Source organism: Anas acuta, chromosome 24, assembly GCF_963932015.1.
Source record: "Anas acuta chromosome 24, bAnaAcu1.1, whole genome shotgun sequence".
NCBI classification, from domain to species: Eukaryota; Metazoa; Chordata; class Aves; order Anseriformes; family Anatidae; genus Anas; species Anas acuta.
This window is the reverse complement of record NC_089002.1, coordinates 1,381,408-1,397,781: the sequence shown is the minus strand read 5'-3', so window position 1 is coordinate 1,397,781 and position 16,374 is coordinate 1,381,408. Positions and strand designations below refer to the sequence as shown.

Below are 16,374 nucleotides of genomic sequence, written 5' to 3'. Positions count from 1 at the left end.
TTAGCCCTTTCAGCAGCACCCTGGCAGTTGAGCACACAAAGTCAGGGTCTCCCAGAGGTGCTGCTCAGAAAAAAAAAAAAAAAAAAAAAAAAAAAAAAAGGAAAGACAAGGGACACAACTACTTTTTTAGGTGCTGGAAAACCAGCCCTGGAAAATCTCCCCCCAAATGTGGGGAAAGGGATCTCAATGCACAGAGTTAGAAGTGGCCCCTCGGGGCTATTTCCCCCAAGAAACCCTGGGCTCCTTGTGCCATGTTAGAGCTGATTTCTGTTTTGGTGTGATTTCCTGATCTCCTTCTCATGACTTTGGGAAATGAATATGTCCGAGCCTAGCAGCAGCCAAGCCCAGTGGTGAGCCCAGGTCTGGCCACTGCGCCGCAGCAATGGCCATGGCAGATCCATTGCTTTCCAAGCTGTGGTGTGGGCTGAGCATCTTCTCCCATGTGTGAGGGGAAATTATTCACTGGGGCACAGGTTCATAGTCCAGGTTGGATGCAAAAGTTGCTGTTTCAAGCAAGTGTTTTGATTTTTGGAAATCTGAACTGAGAAGCAGTTCATGTTTTTGGAGCTCTTTTAGTGGGCAATTTGAGAAGAACAATAGAAACAAAACACTGGTAGGGAAACACATCTTCATCCATTTGATATATGTCAGATGCCAAAAGGAGATACTTTCCTGGCAGCTGACATGATGAGACATCCCATTTGCCTGTAGTGGGTTTACGTGGCAAAGTTTTGGTAGCAGGGGCCATAGGGGTGGCTTCTGTGAGAAGAATCCAGAAGCTGCCCCATGTTAGATAAGGGCCCTGCTGCTCGCCAAAGCTGGGCCCATAAGTGATGTTGTTTGTGCCTCTGAGAGCATATTTAAGGAAGAAAAAACACTGCCACACAGTAGCTGACAGAGGGAAGAGTGAGAAGCAGCCCTGCAGCCCCCCAAGGTGAGTGCAGCAGGAGGCAGGAGGAGCTCCAGGCACGCAGCAGCAGTTCCCCTGCGGCCTGTGGAGAGGCCCCTGGTGGAGCAGGCTGTCCCCCTGCACCCATGGGTCCCACAAGGAGCAGATCTCCACGCTGCAGCCCCCCCATGGCTGGAGGAGCCCCCGCTGGAGCAGTGGATGTGGCCTGGAGGAGGCTGCAGCCCATGGAGAGCCCTGCAGGAGCAGGCCCTGGGCCGGAGCTGCAGCCCGTGGGCAGCCCCTGCAGGGTCACTTCGGGAAGGACAGCATCCCATGGGAGGGACCCACGGGAAGCAGGGGCAGAGAGGGACTGAGAAGGACTAGCAGAGACGAAGTGCCATAGACTGACCACAGCCCCCATTCGCCTTCCCCTGTGCCGCTCAGGGGGAAGAGGTGGAAGAGGGCGGATGGGGGGGAAGGCATTTTTGGTTTATTTCCTTTATTTCTCATTTCTCTAGCTTGTTAGTAATAGGCAATAAATCCAACTCCCTACTCTGAGTCTCTTTTGTCTGTCACGATAATTGCTGAGCGATATCCCTGTCCTTATCTTAAACCTTGAGCCCTTTGTGTTGTATTTTCTCCCCCTTTCTCTTTGAGGAGTGGGAGTGAGTAGATTTAGACTGTCAGGAAGGTTGTGCGACACTGGATTTTTCCCTCTGAAATAGGACAATAACTAACTGCAGCTGTGCCCCAGCATGGGCTGGGCAGTACACACTGGGGAAGGAGACAATGGCTCAGCATCAGCTCGTGTTGGCCAGAAACCACTCATCCTGCCTTGAGATCGCTTTGCCTCAGGACTGTGCATCTCATCACATGTCAGACACACACCCGGGTATGCTTGTGGAGTGACTTAGGGCTGATGCTTGCTTGCATCTGAACCCAGTACAAACCCAGGAAAGTCTCTTTGGCCTCTTCTGAACCTTTCCATACCGCCTTTATCCCCAGTGATGATTTTTCATTAGCACTTGGAGGATTGAAGCGCTCATTAGTATGACAGCTGCAGGGAGCTTTGAGGCATCACTCTTGCACTGATCTGTAAGACCAGGGAAGATGATCTAACCTGGACTCACCAAAAATTGCATGTTATTTTCTATTAAATGCAAACTGGACTGAATCCACCAGAATTAGAAGCAGTTTAGACCCAAAATTACATTAATCTTCCCCAAATTCTGCTCTGCATCACTGGGTAAACACTGTACACCTTCGCAGGGTTCAGTGGAGATCCCCATTCTCAGTCCCATGAAATTGCCTAAAACATCCCTTTATTTCCAGGTGAGATTAAGCCAACCTAAAAAGAAAGACCCCATTATCTCTTCTTACTGCAGTCTGAATCTAACGTAACCTGCTCTTGAATCTCACCCACTCCGCATTTAATTCATCCCAATCAAATGGATGCTCCTTCCCCTTTTTTGGGTTTTAAGTGACCACTTGGCAGCAATGGATTTCAGCCTGTCAGAAATACCTATGAATTGTTTGCTCATACAGTTTAATTTGAGTGGACTGGATGCAACTAATATTTCCTCTTGTGTCTTCAGTGTTTTTCGCATACCCTCCAATAAAGCAGATTGCAATGTCTGATCATTTCCATTAGAAGATTTGCAGAGCATTCAAACCCATTAAAAAGATCACAGCCAAGAATAACTACTTTATTTAAGTCTTGGAAAAGAAATAAAGGCTTTAAATGCTGAAAGCACAGAGCGTATCTGTCTGGGATCAGGCACAAACCCAAGAGCATCCAAAAATCCTATATCAGCACAAGCTGGTATACAGCTACAAGCCAAATACCATTTTATCTGGAGATAAATGGGAACCTTGTCAACCAGGTGATTCTTCTGCATCCTATGGGTGATGAAATAAAAAGTGGCTGAATGTAGGTAGGAGCTTTGCACTGGTGTCAGGCTCCATTACATTTCTGTGATATTATTAATGCCATACAGACTTTTATAAGCAAAATAAATAAAACTAAAAGCAGTCACTCACCTGCAGCCAAGTTCAGGCAGCCTAAATTACAGTTCTTCCTCCAGCAATAGAAGATCCTATGGGTGGTTACGGATGTGGTCGGTGTCTGTGCAGCTCTGACACGCAGGTAAGGATTAGAAAGAGTTTGTCTCAGGAAAGACTCAGATTCAGAAACCCTATACCCTCGTGAAACCCTATCTTGCCTTGCTGTCCTTGGCTTTAAAGGAAACACGGGGAAGAAACATGGCATTTCAAGCAGGGCTGTGCTGACAATCCAGGCACATCTTCACAGGTAATGATTGCTGCAAACAAAGCAAAACTCCTCTGCAACTGACCCCAAGAGGGGTGTACCCCCAAGAGCTCAGCCCCCGAGCTGGTCACCTAGCCAACAGCTTCAGTACTTGGAAGTAGTTGCTCCACAGATATCACACACACAAGGAGAGGGATTCCCCTTCCCACTAAGAACTTCATACTTGAGGATCTAGAAGCAAAGCCTGCTTCAAGAAACAGCATTCACATTTTAAGCCTAAAGGACTCTACAGAGTTTTATCTGCCCAGGTGTGGGCTGTAGCTCAGTCCTACCAAGACATGTTGCCACCTTGATGGGAGCTGTGTGGCTCCAGGCTTGGGTGCTGGCCTCACTTCACTGCTCCTGTCCTGTGCAACACCCAAGGGATACCAGGTGCATACTCTGGGGATGAGTTGAACTGTGGCGCATCTATGGCTCTGGGAGCCTTTCAAGGGGGGTTCCCAAGTGGCACCAAACATCCCTCACTACAAGAAAATGCAAAAAAAAAAAAGCAGCCATGCACTCAGCTCTGGGCAGCACCATTAGGCAATATCAGGGAAGAGGTGATGTGTCCCAGATCACAGAAGTGTCTTCCCATTAGTAAAAAACCCACCTTATTCCCTGAACCATGAAGAAACAGGCATAGGAGGCCTTGGCTACTCTAATGGGTCCTTCCAAGCCTACTGTATGGTGTCCTGGTCACTACCCTGTAAATATGCCTCTAAGTGCATTTTCTCCCAAGAATACATGGGAAAGGTTAAACCTACTTCTTGTCCATCTTCAAGCTTGGCAAGGAGGATGGGAGGAGGGAACACACTGGAGACTACTCACTCAGTTCAGCAGGGTAGCTGTGAGTTTGCTGACCAAGGGTCTTCTCCTCGCTACATTCAGCTGATCTGTGGCTTGTTATCAAGTATCACAACCAGTCCTGCAGTAATCATGAACAGCAAAAGGTGGAAGGGAAGGTCCATTGCTCAACCAGGCCATCAGCTTGGCCATTCTGTTTCAACACAGCTCACAAGGAGGGCCCAAAGACCTCCCTCAATCTTTGGGCACTACCCAAAGCAGTGTCCCTAGGAGATATTCCCACCTCACAGGTATTTCCTGGAGGTTACAGTTACGGTGCAGTAATGGGGAATCACATTAATTACTTGTTCAGCTGAATGGTAGTAACGAAGGCGCAGTGCCGGGTGAGGGACATATCAAGAATCATGTTAGCATAGCAAGTGGCATAGGAACACCCAGAAAGGGTGATGCTCTGCAGAAAGGCCTGAAGTTGTTACAAGGACGTCGGGAGACTTGATACAAAAGGCCAGCTTATTAATAGCTAATAGGTAAATAAATTATGTACCCACTTGGGTGGATTGTGTTTCTTCCTCCTTGCTGCACCCTGCTGTTTCCATCACCACCTTTCTCCCTGGTTTCTGTCCCGCTCTGTTCTTTCTTCTCCTTTATTTTCATGCTTTGCAGGACTTGCATGTGTTTGCTTTGAAAACTTCAAAGCTGTAGCAGTGAACCTGGCCTCTCTCCTGCATCTCATCTGTCCATATCTATCCAGACCAGGACACGACACCACCAGCTCTGCTGAGGCTCCCTGAAGAGGGCCAGACACCCCCATCACCCCAAGGCTGCTCCTGCTTGCAGGGCTCTGTTGATGCCCTGGAAACACCAAGACAGAAAGAAGAGCTCCGGCAGCAAAACAAAACCTTCTGGCAGAGGCTTTCTCTGTGCCCCTTTGTGGGATATGGCCCAGCCTGTCTGCCACCTAACTGGCCCCAGCAGGAGCAGTCCAAGCTCTGCCATGCCTGCATTCAAGCACCGGCAGCTCTGCACCCTACAGGCTCCAGCAGGTCCCTGGCAGGCAGAAGGGAGAGTGCAAGGCTGGGCAGTGCTGCAGAGGGAGAGAAGAGCCACACACTGTACCCACCTGGAGGGGGCTGCATGCACGTGGGAGTTACAGACCCCAGCACCGCAGAAACCCCAAGCAGGAGGCTGAAATGTTGAGTCCAACATAGTACATAAAAGCAGGTTTGGGTTCTGCATTGCCTGCATGACTCTACCATGGTTTCCTTTTGGCTGAGGGTAGGAAGCTGATACCTGCCAACATCTCAACTACCATCCTTCCACCATCCCCAAGCTGCAAACACTGCTCACAAGCCCACATGCAGCAGTTCTGGGGGAGGCCACAGCCTTCTGGAGCCTGCACGCCAGCACAGTGTGCTCAGCCTGCTGCAGGCCCATGTGGGGCCCAGCAGTGTGTCTTCTGGAGCACCTTGGAACCCTCCACAAAGACCCTGAGCTTTGGGGCTGGCTCCCACCTGGAGAAGCACAGGAAAGAAGGGGTGCTCATACAGGCAAACCCTTCAGAAGCAGGCTCACACCCATGCATTACTGAACATTGCAGCATTTCTGGTGGTGATACAAAGCCATGTTCTCTGGGTGAGCTGGAGATCTTCGCCATGTCCATGGTAAATTCCCATCCCCAGCACACAGCAGATGTGAGGAGCATTCAAAGAAAAGCCCAGAGGAGAATGCCAGGTCCTGTGCTATCTCTTCACCCCCAGGAACAGCCTCAGTGCTTAAGCCCTCATTTCCCTGATGCTGCCCCTTTACTACTCTTTCGTGATCACTTTCTCTGCTTGCTCTGTTCTCAGATGCTGTGCTATGCTATCCCTCTGCCTGGGCAGTGTTTGGCAATCTGATCACTGTCTCCTCCTCCAGGAGGGCTGTGAGTTCTGTCACAAATCACCCCAGACCCCACTCTGACCCCGATGATGTTCCACTCTGTGGGTCTGCATTGCCCAATTTGACACTGCCCCATTAACAGGCAGGCTCCTGTTCCCTGCCTATTACCTTCTCGTTGGGTTTGCATAACCCTAACTCACGTCATGGCAGCTCATGGCCACCGAAATCAGGCTATTCTGTATCAGTAATGGGAAACTCTCTGCACCACCCCTGACCTGAGCACACATCTGCTCTCACTGCTGCTTCCTCCCTGGGGAGAGCAAAGTCCCACCCTGACACCCATGAAGGAGGACACTGAAGCAACCATCTCCAACCCTTATTTAATTCCCACAGTTGCCTTCTACATGAAGGGGCCATTGCTTGTCTATTTTGTATCACGTAAAGGCTGAGGAATCAGTAGCAAAGGGAGGGGGAGCTGTGCTCACTCACCTTGTCTCTGCCACTGGACCTGTGCAAGGGTGTGGACATGGCTGTCTTGCATTTAGTACATTTTGGGACCGCTGACAGGCAAAGGAGAGGGAGATTTTTTAATTTTTTTTTTTTTTTCAGAAAATCAGGGACAAAAGGAGATGGATGGCATATAAAAATCTGTAATGGAGAAGAGAGGGTAGTAATTCAGTTGGTGCCCCTGCAAACTAGGGAAGGAGAGATGGAGGAGCAAAGGGGAAAGTCTGAAACTGGGAGCTTTGCTAGTCTTTCTTCTCCTTGTACATGATCAGGACCATGTACAAGGAAGGCAAGGAAGAAGGTGAGGAGATGGCTCTGATGCCCTGGCTGTAACTGACCTCACTGGAGCCATGGTGGAGAGAAGTTTCCCTCCTGCAACAAGGTTCAGGACACAAGCATAAGGCAACACCCATCTGAGGTGATGTTCCTGCCATACAGAGAGTTGTTTGGCCAAGCATGACATTATTGCATTGTCTCAAAACTTGGCCCAAGGCAAGGTTATAAGCAGGGAAACTGAGGCACGGAGCATGCAAGGAAGCTGAGCTGCAAAATCAGCCTTCCGGCACTTTGCAGGGAGCAAGGGAGGTGCAGATATGCTGCCTTCAACCCTCTTCCAACACAGGCAGCAAACTGGGGGAGCAGCTTTGCCCACTAGGGCCACTGCTCTGCCAGCACTATCAGGCAGCTCCCGGCAAGCTGAGACAAGGCAGCAAAGACTTCCTGAAAACTCCCAGTACCGGAGAAGTGACAAAAACCTCCATCTGGCCAGGGGAAAAACAAGATGACTGGCTTCAGCAAACAAGCTGCAAAATCTGCCCTCAGGCTCCAGACCCCAATGCAAGCACTGGGTCAGACACCAATGGGTCGCTTCACGGGAGATCTGTACCTCCCAGGCTTGCCCTCTCCAGATGAGTTTGGATGGGTTTTTTTTGTTATTTTTCAGAGAAGGATTCATGCAGTGCTGATGGCTTCTGGTATTTTGCATGGCTCTGTCCCTTCTTCACTAACTTTTTGAAGACAACCTCTTCACAAAAAGCTCTCTCCACCCACCCAAAAGCTTCACTCATGGCTTTTAGGCACCAAACTTGGGGTATCTTGACACGCTGCTCCTCACCCATCTTCTCCTGGTTTTAGCTGCTGGTTCCAGATAAAGTTCCTGCAGCAGCTAACGCCTGTAACGTCAGAAAATGCTTGCTGGTGTTTCCAAAGCAGCAATTTTTGTTTGCTCTGTGGTTACTCGGTCTTGCTGGCTAAGGACAGCTCTGAAAAGCGACCAAGGAAATTGAAGTTGCTGTCAGTAATCTTAAATTTAACTCACAGGCGAATTTGCACCCCCTCCTGGAGGAACTTTAGAGAGCCCTAAAACTAAAAAGATCAAAATCCCTTGTACCCAGAACGAAATCCAACAGCGCCCCTATCTGGGGAATGGAAATGCAGCAGCTTCGTCCCGGACGTTTCATTTCCACAGTTCTGCCTTCTCATGGTTAAAACTACCCATTTCCATGCACACAGCAGGCGTGACATGGGGCTGAGGATATTCTCAGCCATGAAAACCCACCCCACTTTCAGCAGGGTGCATGAATGAACCCCTCAGCTCTAACAGACTTGGTCTGCTGGGGGTGAGCAGGGATGCACTACGACGAAGGCTGAGCCTGGAGACTAGAGGAATTGGTTTCTAGGGGAAGTGAAAACAGGACTAAGTGTGCTGAGTAGAAAAGTGTAGATGAAACTGCTTCAGCATGTCATTGCTCTTTAAGGAAGAATAGAGTGGGTGTCTACATATTGCTTTCTTTACTTGCACATATAATAAAGAGCTGAAAGAGAATGCAAACACATACATACACATATAGGTATAACTACATAGGACCAGGTATTCCTGTTTCCTTCTCTCAAACGCCAGCGATAGAAACCAAGGGTAATGACATGAAGCTGTATCAGGGGACATTAGGCAGAGGGTGGTCTGGCACTGGCACAGGCTCTTGAGTATGGTGGTCATGGCATCAAGCTGCCAGAATTCAAGAAGAGTTTGGACAATGCTTTAAGACATATAATTTGATTTTTGGGTGGTCCTGTGTGGAGCCAGGAGTTGGACTCAGTGTTCCTTGTTGGTCCCTGCCAGCTTGGGATATTCTATGATTCTGTATCTCCCTTCCTCCCCTTCCCCCCACTTCCCCCCTCCTCTTCTCTCCCTTACCCCCCCCCCCCCTTTGCTAGCAAAGAGCTTTGTTGGTCTCTTTGCTTGCTTGCAGATGAAAGCACTAAGGACCTGGGCAAAAAACAGAGCTTGAAAAATGCCAGGCCTCACCATGCACCAGGTGTCTGCCATGCTCCTTGCTCTGGGGAAGGAGAAAGGTGAGGGTAGAAACATGGGAAGGGACCCTTCTTCTACCAAACCCACTGTACTCAGGCATCTTGGATCAAACTGACAAAGGCGTTTGGGCACCAGATCTCAGGACTTGCCAGAAGAGTTTGGTTTGCAGCTGTTTCACATTCTGGAACTCAAGTCTTTACATATTCCCCTAAAAACTGCTCACCCTCATGACGAGAAGCCAGATTATCCCATAAACAGTGTTTGGTCAACCATGAAATGGTGACAAGCTGCCAAGGTCTGCATTGGACTGAATGCTGTGGGCAGTGGAAGGATCCCATCTCCCCTCTCTTGGCCCCCTCCACTTGCTCACCTGCTCCAAAGCCACTCCCTGGTCTGCCAGTTCACAGATCACACAGACTCAGCAGAGGGCTCTCACATTCTAAAACCTGGTTTCATCAAAGCTCTCCACCGTGGCAGATCAGCACAATGCTCTGTCACGTTCCCCTCCATAAGCCCCCTCCACCACCTCGTGCAACCATGCAGAAGTGATGGGAGAAGAGCTGACAGTAAAGTGACAGCACCTTTGCTCATATTCATCCATTCTCTCCTTTTTCTCCTCCAGATTGAATTTAGAAAGCTATCATGGTGCAAATTTACCTCAATCCAGCTCCTGGAAATCAAGGCACAAATGCCCTCTGTGTAAAGGAAAGGACTCAGCACCATTGGACTCAGCACCAGCACACACTCCCTGCGCTATGGGAACACTTGGATGCTGATATGCTCATCAGCCCAACGGCCTTTACACCACACAGCCTTCCACAGGTGAAATGTTACAAGTGGACATTTGATGGATCCTTGGGGGCTACTGTCTCATTGCTGCCCCAGAGGGTCCTCCCCAGCCTCCTCCAGCCCTCCACCCACGTTCACCAGCTCTCGCTGGCACCCTGCCACTCTGACAACGTATGCTCTGAAACAAGCCAGTGAAATGGGATGGTGTAAAGCAGAACAGGCTGGCGTAAAGCAGAACACAGCAGAGAACCCCACCTCCCACCCCATCCCTGCCATTTACCCAGCCTGTGCCCCCTCTCAGGATGCTGCAGGGGAGGACAACGCAGACAAAGCTGCCAGAAACCTGTCACAACATCCCCAGCATTGCTGTCTGGGAAACACAGCTCCACACCCTTAAACATTCACTCCGGGCTTTGTTGCTGTCTGATGCAGCCCCAGCTTCCCTCTAAGCCCTTCCTAGCCCTGCTCACCTGCTTTAACCCCAGAGCAGGCCTGGCTATGCTCCCCTGGGACCAGGGGTGTCCCCAGGCTAGTTTCCCTCTGCCTAAGGCCCTTTTCTAACCTCAGGCAGGTGGAGCTGCTCACCAGATTATTGGCCTCACCCTTCTGGTGCCCACAGCTTTGGAAGGCAGCAGCTCCTTTTGTGATGCTACTTTGCAGGTTTTCTTGTTGAACAGGAGCAGATGTGCTAGCTGGGCTGAAAATCTGGGTGAAAATCTAGAAACTGAGTGGGGAATAGGAAGAAAAAGGCCATTGATGGTGAGGAACACCCATGACATTGAGCACCCCGTTAGAACCAAGCTCGACCACTGGCTGCATCTTCCTCCTTTCCTATGCCCCTACTAAGATGGTGAAAAGGAGTAGTGAAGATACCAGACCATCACTGGAAGGTGATTGTTATAAATGTAGTCTCAACTCTGAATTTAGTAACATAAAATAATATTTTATTAGTAACATAAAATAATATTTTATTTATTAGGCAAGTAAACAGCGCTGGTGCGCAGGGAGTCTATGCTCTACCAACACGCACACGTAACCGTCGAACTTTCCAAATATATATAGGACGTTGCTGTTACATATTTACAAGAAAAGCCGAGTACGCCTATACATATGGATATCCTATCCCCGCTTCATATTAGAATTCTCTTTGTGGTGGTCGTTGTGGGTGAAAGGCTCTCGGTTTCCCCATCACCATTAGCAACCTTTTGTTCCAGACTGCAGGAGCGGCTTTGACTGTCTCCCTCTTCTTCTGCACATGCTCTGCCCACCACAAGGTTCCCGAAAGCAACAAAACGGGATTGCTTTTCCCGCGTTTCGTTAACACTTGAAACCACACTAATATATTATTATCATATAACATTAAACAATAAATGTTAACAGTTCTAACCAGCAACCCCCCCCCCCCCCCCCCCCCGCCCTGCAACTTCCATGCCTTAACAGAGGGGAAAACAAGCCAAGCAATCCCAGATGGCAGGGCATTGCCTCAATCACCCTTCTTTATTTCCTCTAAACTCTTTGCATTCCTGATGGCCTCATCGTTAAGAGTCTGATATTATCACCAACCACAAGGCTTTCCGACCCCCATTGCCACATTCCCAAATCTCCCCCTTCTTTATTAATATCAACCATTTTTCTGACACGAATTACCACTCCATATATAACAGTGATGGACTGTAATCTGAGGGTTACTACATCTTTCCAGGCTCACAGATCTCCTGCAGGGCCAAATTCATGCTGAGCCAGCAAGGGCTCTGCAGATCAGCAATGCCGGCAGTGCATGTCCCTGGAGATGTGATATGGGAAGGGTCTGCAGGCACTGTCCCCATTCCTGCATTCTTCTATGGGCAGTCAGTGCTGGACACTGCTGACAATAGGATCCTGGGAGAGATGAACCTTTCTCTGCACCCATAAAACTGCATATGTGCTACAACCTCCCAAGCAAATCCTAGTTGGCTCTAGGTCCTAGCTCCCAGTGAGACACAGCTCTGGTGCTGTGCACTGAAAGGGGCTGAAACTGGAGTAGCCAGAGCATGGCTTTTGGAGGTTTCATTGGGGGAACCCCTTGAAATCCCATATCAAGATGGGGTGCCTCCAGTTTGGACTTGGGAGCGATGGCCCTCGGTCCTTGCTTCAAGGAGAAGGGCAAAATCAAAGATACCCTCTGGTGGCCAGCAATGACGTTTCTCTGGAAGCAAGGAAATTATTATGGGTCTTTCCCAAGGAAGGGATGGCCCTTAAATACAAGGCTGGACAAACCCTCAGTGTAGCCTGAATTTCTCCTCTGCTCAGAGAAGCTCCTTGCACCTCATTTCCCCACCCATTAAATAGGAACGATCTGTCTCTCAACCAACTGTAATGATCCTGCCCTCACTGAGATACCTCCATGGGATTAATTAAGTAAAATCATTTTAGTGCTCTTTTGATTATGGCTGAATAACAATTTAGAGATGCCCTGGTGCTGGTACATATCCACTCATCCACAAATGCTGAAATGCAGCCTTTCCCACCTGCAAAACCGAGAGGTTTTGTCTGTTTGCAAACTGATAACACTGAGCCTCTGGCTGGGCATGCAATGCTGCTGCTCCATCAGAGCACCTGGGCTTCAGGGCATCCAGCAGTCCCCTTTAACTTTGCACTGGAGGGGAGCACAAGGAAATACTCTTCCCAGGAAAGGCTGAAAGCTCTTGTGTTCCATAAATTGCAAAGCTAGAGTTTTGCATGGTGGCTCTGGCAGGCATGGGGAAACTGAGGCACAGAGGGATTGCTGCCAGCACAGATATTCAGTGGGGCCATGGGATCTGAACCCTGTGCCAAAAGGGTGCAAAACACATCAGGGAGGAGGAACACTCCCGACAGCAGCTACCTCTGCCAGAGCCAAGGGGACTAATTCCCAGTTGGGGTTGCACAGAGTATCTTCACTGAGCTGGGCTGGCCCCTATGCCTGGGATGGCTTATGAGGGAATTTTTGAGGATGAATAATGAGAAAATGCCTTTTAGAGAAAAAGTCTCTGGGGGGTGCTCTCACACCCTGGCAGCCTGACTGGGGCTGAATTGACACTGAATCACCTTAGCTGCACACTCCCCTCATGCTGCTCCACCAAGGAACTGCAGCTTCCACAGGGAGGCAGAAGCTGTAAAACCCCATTTTAATTTTGCTCTCACTGGGGATGGAAAAAGCAACAGAGCTGCAAATCAAATGGCCCCGTGGAGGTGGCTGGAAAGCACTCAATGCCTCCCGCTATAGACAGAGAAAATGCAACAACCTGGAAAGCCAGAGAGGGCCAGATCCTCCCACAGTGTAATTCAGTGTAGCCAAGGGCCAGGGATGTCTTGCCCGTTGCAAACTGCTGTGGCCAGCGTGGCTCAGCTGCCAGGCATGTTCCTGCCTTGCTCACCCACCCCATGGGAATGTATCAGTTTTGCAAAATAAAATATTTTGCAGATACAGCTCCTTTCAGAGTAGGCAAGGGAGATCGGTGTTAGCCTGCCTGCCCACATGTGCTATGGCTATTGCCTTTTGGGAGACAACCAGGCCAAGCAGCTCTGGGTGTCGCAGGCAAGCGGGAGGCAATCCTGGCAGGGAGAAACTGCCAGGGACAGACAGGCCAAAGGGGGTTTTCTGTCCCACTTTTGCACTTGTGGTTTTGAACGCTTATTTTTGCCTCAAGGGGATGACTAAACCCAAGCAGAGCTACAGACTGGGAGAGGAATGGTTGGAAAGCTGCCTGGCGGAGAAGGACCTGGGAGTATCGGTTGATAGTCGACTGAATATGAACCAGCAGTGTGCTCAGGTGGCCAAGAAGGCCAACAGCATCCTGGCTTGTATAAGAAGCAGTGTGGCCAGCAGGGCTAGGGAGGTGATCGTCCCCCTGTACTCGGCTCTGGTGAGGCCGCACCTCGAGTACTGTGGTCAGTTTTGGGCCCCTCGCTACAAGAAGGACATCGAGGTGCTTGAGCGAGTCCAGAGAAGGGCGACGAAGCTGGTGAGGGGCCTGGAGAACAAGTCCTATGAGGAGCAGCTGAGGGAGCTGGGCTTGTTCAGCCTGGAGAAAAGGAGGCTCAGGGGCGACCTTATTGCTCTCCACAGGTACCTTAAAGGAGGCTGTAGCGAGGTGTGGGTTGGTCTGTTCTCCCACGTGCCTGGTAACAGGACGAGGGGGAATGGGCTGAAGTTGCTCCAGGGGAGTTTTAGGTTGGATGTTAGGAAGAACTTCTTTACCGAAAGGGTTGTTAGACATTGGAATGGGCTGCCCAGGGAAGTGGTGGAGTCACCATCCCTGGAGGTCTTTAAAAGACATTTAGATGTAGAGCTTAGGGATATGGTTTAGTGGAGGACTGTTAGACAGAGTTGGTCAACATAGTTGGCCAGAGGTTGGACTCGATAATCTTGAGGTCTCTTCTAACCTAGAAATTCTGTGATTCTGTGATTCTGTAAAGTAATCTTCAGAGTCCCCAGTAAAAGTGTCTTGTAGGGGGTTGAGTTATGTTTTCTATGAGCATCACTGGGGCCCCACCATACTGATAAGTTACTTGGTGTGAACAAGAATATGGAGGGATTTGCAATATGTTTCACATTTGTTGGAAACTGCTTGTATGTGGGAAATCACTGCCTTTCAAGCCATGCAGGCTGTGCTACAGAGACCTGGTGCTAGGGATACCCAAAGAAGTAGCAGCTCAGGGAAATGCAGAGCCTTATGAAATTGCCACCTTGCCCCAGGAATAGGTCTGGGGACAGGCCTGGAGCCATGACTTGTACAGTATCCTGTGCTCTGACATGCTCAAGGGAGCACCCAAGCCTGGAGGCTTTCCCTGCTGCTGGTGCTGACTGGAGCTTCTGTGACACCAGACACATCCACAGGGTACCAGAGCATTGTGCTGATGTGCCAGGGCTATGCCACTCAGAAGGATGTGCAAGGAGGAAAAAAAAAAAAAAACAAAACTTGTATTGGTGGCAAGTCCCTCTCACCATGCTACATGCATGGAGTCTGCCCCAGTAAGCCTGAGGCCCTCCTCTCCCTCCCTGCTTTCTCCAGCACTTTGCTCAGCACATCCCCCACCAGAGGAATCCTCCATGCAAAATACAAATGCGTGGCCAAGATAAAAGCGAAGCTGTGAATAATTCATGTTTCAATCTTTTTTACCACCGTCTGCTGTAAATATTTAAATAGCACCAAGATGTCTAGAGCTGAACTTCAGGAGGGTGAACCCAAGCCTGCAGACTGCTGCCCACAGGGCATCCGCATGGTTTGCTGCTGGGAGGAGGCAAAGGGACCTGATGGGGACAGGATGGGCCATTTCCTTGGTGGTGTGTGCACTAGGGCAGAGACAAGGGAGCCCCAGAGAAAAAAATGGATGTATATCTTGGGAAGAAGCAAATATCTAAGCGTTTCTGCCCACCCACAAAAGGGCAGCTCAGAAAGAGTGATACTTCCACCCTAGGAAAGAGGTGCACATTTTGTTGGAAAGAGCAGCAAAATGGCATGGTTCAGCTTTCAGTGCTTTCTTCTGCCTTCCCATGGCTCATAACCTTGGAATTTCACACAAATTTATAATCACCACAAAACTGACCAGCAAATTTCCTCTGCTTTGTTGTGCAGCTTCCTGCATTCTACTCTTCATCTTGAAAACAAGAAAACAATGTCTGGCATTAAAATAACTCACAGTCCCATGCCATCTCCCAGCTCTTGGTGCAGCACCCGGCTTGGACATTAGGGATAGCTATTTCGGGACATTTATGGTGTGGGCGAATATGTCAGATTGGGAGCACTGCAGCAATCAGGGATGCTGTCTGGGGACAAACCCCATACTGATACCAGGTTTACTTTATTTTCACTCGTAACGTGCTGAAGAGTGAGTTCTTTGGAAGCCACTGCATGCCCAAGCGTCTCCTCGTGCTTCAGTATTTTGCAGTCCTTCTGTATGTGATGGCTTACAGCAATTATTGCCATGGTGTCTGTGGAGCTGCAGTGTTCCTGGGTCCTCAGCTGTCATGTCCCTTGCTGGCCATCACATCCCCCAAAGGCTTGGCTTCAGGTCTCCTTCGGAGATCACAGAATCACAGAACTGTAGAGGTTGGCAGGGATCTTGAAAGATCATCGGGTCCAACCCGCCTGCCAAAGCAGGTTCCTCAGAGCAGGCTGCCCAGGTAGGCGTCCAGACAGGCCTTGAATATCTCCAGAGAAGGAGACTCCACAACCTCCCTGGGCAGCCTGTCCCAGTGCTCCGTCACCCTCACCGTGAAGTTCTTTCGCATGTCAGTGCGGCACTTCCTGTGCTCTAACTTGCAGCCATTGCCCCTTGTCCTATCCCCACAAACCACTGAGAAGAGGTTGGTTACATCTTTCTGTCCCCCACCCCTCAGATATATACACTGAGGAGATCCCCTCTCAGTCTTCTCTTCTCCAGGCTGCACAGCCCCAGGTCTCTCAGCCTCTCCTCATAGGGAAGATGCTCCAGGCCCCGTATCCTGTCTGTGGCCCACCACTGGACTCTTTCCAGGAGCTCCCTGTCTTTCTTGTACCGGGGAGCCCAGAACTGGACACAGGACTCCAGGTGAGGCCTGACCAGGGCAGAATAGAGGGGCAGGATCACCTCCCTTGACGTGCTGGCCACACTCCTTTTAATGCATGCCAGGATCCCATTAGCCTTCTTGGCCACAAGGGCACAGTGCTGGCTGCATGCACGCAGCTGTTTGTGCCAAAGTGGAAGCTCTGGGCATTTTCTTCCTGGAGATTTAAGTCATTTTCACCAGCACTGGGAGTGTTGCAACTTAGCAAGAGCAGTTTTAAATGCACAAAGTGCCCTTTGTTATTGCACTTCTTCCTCCCTACACCAGCCTGCGTGTATGAGGATGGACACATGGTGGACACATTATTATCTTTCTTT

General features: G+C 49.8%; 1 long non-coding RNA gene across 1 annotated transcript; it reads right to left on the bottom strand.

Annotated features, from left to right (window-relative positions):
• Window positions 1-6,181: 6,181 nt before the first annotated feature.
• Window positions 6,182-10,082, bottom strand: LOC137844018 (uncharacterized). Its single transcript, XR_011089771.1, has 2 exons — window positions 9,960-10,082; window positions 6,182-7,651 (listed from the first exon to the last, which is right to left on the bottom strand). It is a non-coding gene; the product is annotated as an uncharacterized lncRNA (long non-coding RNA).
• Between the last annotated feature and the right edge of the window lie 6,292 nt (window positions 10,083-16,374).